This window comes from Ischnura elegans, chromosome 7, assembly GCF_921293095.1.
Source record: "Ischnura elegans chromosome 7, ioIscEleg1.1, whole genome shotgun sequence".
NCBI classification, from domain to species: Eukaryota; Metazoa; Arthropoda; class Insecta; order Odonata; family Coenagrionidae; genus Ischnura; species Ischnura elegans.
In genome coordinates, this window is record NC_060252.1 from 24,793,483 (window position 1) to 24,798,578 (window position 5,096).

Genomic DNA, 5,096 nt, shown 5'->3' on the forward strand with positions numbered 1-5,096 from the left:
CAAGCAATGCTTTTATTCAAGTTCCCTAGTTCAGGCAGTATGACTACTCCCGCCCAAGACGCCATCCCCGGCAAAATCAACGCTCTTTGAAGACTTGTGTCTGATCCTTTTACCTTTCATGAGCGAGTGGTAGAGACCTTCAATATGTTTGTTTTGTCTTGAGAAGACTAATTGATAAGACAAGGGTCAACGCTTTTTTATGCCCTCCAACCCTATCTTCACAATGAATTGGAATGTGACCCGAGGTCAAATGCGGTTAACTAAGCTGAAGTGAACGCTGTCGTCGGCAGCGTTATCCAAGACTCTAAATTCGTTATATGCTCTTCATACCTCCAACCAAAAAGGCATTCCTTACCCAAATATTCAGAGCCTGCTCAATCTTTGTCTTATGCGATGGATACTTATATTTTACCAGGCAATTATTTTTTCATTTCGTTTGACTTCAGACGGAGCTGTTTTATTAAGCGTAAAGTGACGTCGGTCGTACGGGTGGTTCATCACCCTATGTGGGTTATCACTATTGCTATGCTATCTCAGCTTCGTTATCTCTCGCACAGCGTGGTAGACGAAAGACTGTTCAATTCCATGGTTTTAGTCAATGCTTTTTGATCTGTAAACAAGTATCAATACATTTTCAAAACCATAAATCTCAATTTTAACATTTGAATAACTCGAGATGATACCTTAGTATGTCCCAATGTGTCGTTAGTATCTTGGTTTGTGAGAGATCTTTGGAAATGACACAATTAGATTCGCCAAGAGGTTCATTAGGATATTTTTTTAGTGAAATTTGTAAGTAGAAAAATACAAATGCATCGGTTCAATTTTAGCCTTCCTTTACTGGTTGAGAGCCGAAGTTAACTGTAAGTTTTTAAAAGCATAACTTATGTCAGAGAAAAGTCGAGATAAAGCTCTCGGTGAGCTATTGATAAAAAGAAGTGAAGGAAACTTAAAATTTGGAAATACTCATTGATTATGGCCAAACAGAGGGAATTGGCCTCGTAGCTTATCAATGGGCAACTAAAATAAAAAAGAAGGTAATTGGATAACTGAATATATTCCGTTTTTTTTAGACATTTGTCGAAATACCTCCTTGTTTCCATTTCAACACGGACCGTAAGTGGTACGATATTCTAATATTTAATCTCGACCTGGAAGTCAAGGAAGATGCTCCATACTTTGAATTTTATGAATCAAAAAATGTTGCTATTTAAAAACATCTTTTGCCAAGGTCAAATCACAATCATGAGGTAAAAAATGGATCGGTTTCGATAAGATATCTCTTCTTTCGTAATGAAAGATTATTTCACAGCCTTTCTCGTAGAGGCCTTAGGTGTACGATAAAATAGGTCAGAAGGCATCTTCGACTTACTGGATCCTGTTTTTTTTATTAAAACTGAAGTTTTGTGCCCTTGAATGCAACTTTTTTATCCATGAATATGTCGCCCAGCAACAAAAAAATAAAATATGGAGTCAAAGAATTATTTATATACTAAAACGATACGGCATCATTACTACAAAACCGATTGTTGACTCTGACTCATGTTTATTTGCAAAATGGATAATATTGGCATAATATTTATGCAGAAAAAGGCAATCGAAAAGAAACAGGCTTGCTCCACTGCTGGTTTTCCATTGATGCTTCCTCTTTCCACGATATTGCTGGTGGTTCCCGAAAACTTTTCATCTGCTCGAACTTGTGGCGTTGGGTTTTAAAAGTTTTTTATTTCTGTTAAATTCGTAAATTTTCCCATTTTTCTTCATTTTACGGTCAAGAATATATAAAGATGTATGTAAACGCACCGTTAACGATCTAAGTGGTCGACAAACAGGAAATCACCTCTACCTTTTCCAAACTATTTCATCCTTATATAGTACGTAAAAAAGAGTTGGAACGTTGTAAAAAGCATATATAAATCATGCTCGATGATTTCACTCGCGTGGGTAATTGCATAAACACTTTTATCAACAAAATTTCACCGTTTAAACGCCCAAAATTGCGCAAATGCACGAATTCATGTCCAGAAAATAGCCCCTGCTCTAATATCATGCATCCATCCGAGCATTTGCCCAGCCACATACTTGGATGATAAATGCATCGCGAAAACACGGCTTTACGCCTTTGTTTGGCGTAGTCACATTTGTTTCCCTATCATTAACGATTGACAAACGTTGGTACTAGTTTTAAATAAATTTGGAAGTAAGGAAGAGTGTTCCGTTTCAAGAAATTATTTCTCGAAGAGTATTTCCTGGCATTACCATTAATTCTATAGGCTGTCGCCATGCGTTCTTCTAAATTGCTGTTCTTTTGTAATCTTGCGTTTGCTTTGAATCCCATTGTTCTTCCTAAGTTCCCACTGTCCCTATCTGGGATTTTTCCTCCTCATAGGAAAATCTACTAGAATTGGTAGAAAATTAATTGCGTATGCTTGGTTTCGCTATTTAGTGGGCCCTTTTCGCTTCTATAGCGTTGAGGTGTTTTTCCCCGTCCCTCCCTTCCGCTCCTATCCTTTCCCAGAGGCGTCGGCGGGCTCCCATCGCGGCGGCGCCTCTATCCTTTTTCCTTCCTCTCCACCCCCTCCCCGGGTGACCGGGCGTATGAGCCACGCGCTTGGTTCCTGGCCCCGGTGTGTTGCAACCTCGAAGGGCTCCCCTGAGCCCTCATGCATTGTTCTTCATAAACCATCAACTAGTTTCTTTCCTGGTCTTTCTTTTCCTTCTTTTACGAGTGTCTATTTTCTTCTATTTGTTAAAAAATAAATTAAATGGCAAATATCATTGGCATGGCCGGATTTTCGTGTGGGCTAAACAGGCAATAGCCTACGGCCTCAAGATCAAGAGGGGCCTACATTCAATTTTATAGCAAAAATATTATGAGACTATTCTAAAAACAATATTCTTCATTTAAAATATTGACATATGCCGTAGTCATGATGATTATAATGATTATTATCTCTCATGTAATTTACACGCTTAAAATGGGAGGCATAAGGACCTCATAGGACCTCTTTTCATCTAAATCCGGCCCCGATCATAGGGAGCTGTGATTCAAATATACGAACACTATACTTGACCATGCACGCGATTGTTATTTGAGGCTGTACACCTGTCGTCATTCTGCGTGAGCAGAATTTTCCAAACGTCGTTATTTGATGGCAACTGCGCTGCGTTCATGCTCGGGGCAGAAATAGATCTCTTGACCTTCATGTTTGTCGGCGAGATTGAAACTCCGTGAACAGACTGATATTTCGACCTACCTCAACTAGAATATCCTTGATAGAAAGAGTCCTTCATACCCTATCTAAGTTCTTCTATTACATTTAAGCTGCTTCTCCATGTAATTACTATTTTTCTTTCATGACATTAGTATCATGATTTTCTCGCTTCGTTACGTTATATTTGTATTATCATTCTATCTCCATACCTTGCATGCTACTACGAATGCCTACAGCCGATTACGCAAATTCGGGCCTTAAATCAACAATAGTATAAGCGTAAAATTTTGTTTGAAAATCTTTAGAATTATTTATCAGCATTACGCCGATGACTTAGGAAATAAATGCTTAAGGAATTACACTACTGAATTTGAACGAATCTTCGATTGAGGTTTGTCTTGCATGTATGGATGTTCAGCTGTGTCTTCTTGCGGCGCGTATTCTCGTGATAGCATACTGACGATAAATTACCCAATTACGACCCAATATGTTCCCTTCATTCCTTGTCCTCGACCTATTGATCTCAACCTTACTTCTCGTTCAACGTCCAGCTTGAGCGAATTCGAGGAAACAGTCAATTCTACCATTGTTTTTTCCTGTCCAACTCATAGTTCTCTCTTCGCAAAAGTGCTCTATCATAGAGACAGGAGTTAACCGATAGTTGCCTATGACAACGATCGGTATGACCGATTTTTCTCTTCATATCACATAAAAAGGGTAAAATTGTGGCTGATAAGGTTCAAGTCATCAGTGTTTGCCTGTACAAATGAAAGCTGAAATATCATTCTTTTTTACGCGGTATTATCAAGTTCATTTCAAATGATTTCCGTAAAATTTCTTTTCCTCAAAACTATTGCTCCGAAAAAATGCATGGTAAGTGTCGCAGACATACATGCAGAGAGATTTCGTACGAGATTACCGTCGACAATAGCGAATTTGACGTTCCTGGCCTCTGAGAAATGTAAACGAAATGATTGTGAATAATTAAAGATACAGAGATGACAACTGATACGCGCTCGGGGAAAAATTCAATAAATTTACTTTATATCAAGAAGAAATATTTGAATTTAGCTACAAAATCATCAAAAAGAAATTGCGGATTAAAATAATTTTGAACGAATTGATACTTCTTTTTTCTCGCAACTTTTTTATGCTAATATTAAAAAACATGCGTGGAAGCTGTGATTATCTCTACTCAGTTTAACTTATACCATATGATGAAAACTTAATGCGAAGCAAAGAGGAACATTTTTGGGGAATAATATCACTGGAAACGGCAAAAGAGTTAAAAAATACGATTAATTAATTCGATAAAAAAGCAAGCTTTAGCGTGTATAATTTAAAGATTAGATCTAGAGATAAATACTATTCTTCTACCCTAAAATATTTTTTGTATGGTGATTTCAAGAAATTATCAGATTTGTCACTCCGCACATGTGGACATGAAAAAAGACGAGCAACTGCTATCGTCACGATGATAACGAGCTTCATTTTGAAGGTCTCTCGCGTTCACTGCCACAAGGCTATGACTAATGTGAAATGCACGAGTCTAGGCTCGGAGACTTTGTTGCAACACTAGACCAAAATGAGAATCATGGCCCAGTGAGTGATCAGTATCGCCAACATTACGAGGTGGATTGAGAGATTTTTTTGGGAACAAATTTGCTTGCGTGTTTCCAGCGCCATAATTTTTATTTTAAAACTGTGGTAAATCATCAGTTAACCAAGGTATTACGATCCGAATGGATTTAAGGATAAAAACATCGAAAATGAGCCTTTTGCAATGATTACGACAAGCTACTAAAAACTTGCGCTTCATATCATTGTCAGACACAGTTGATTTTTTTCGATTGTTACTGGCTGCTGGGCATATATTTTTCT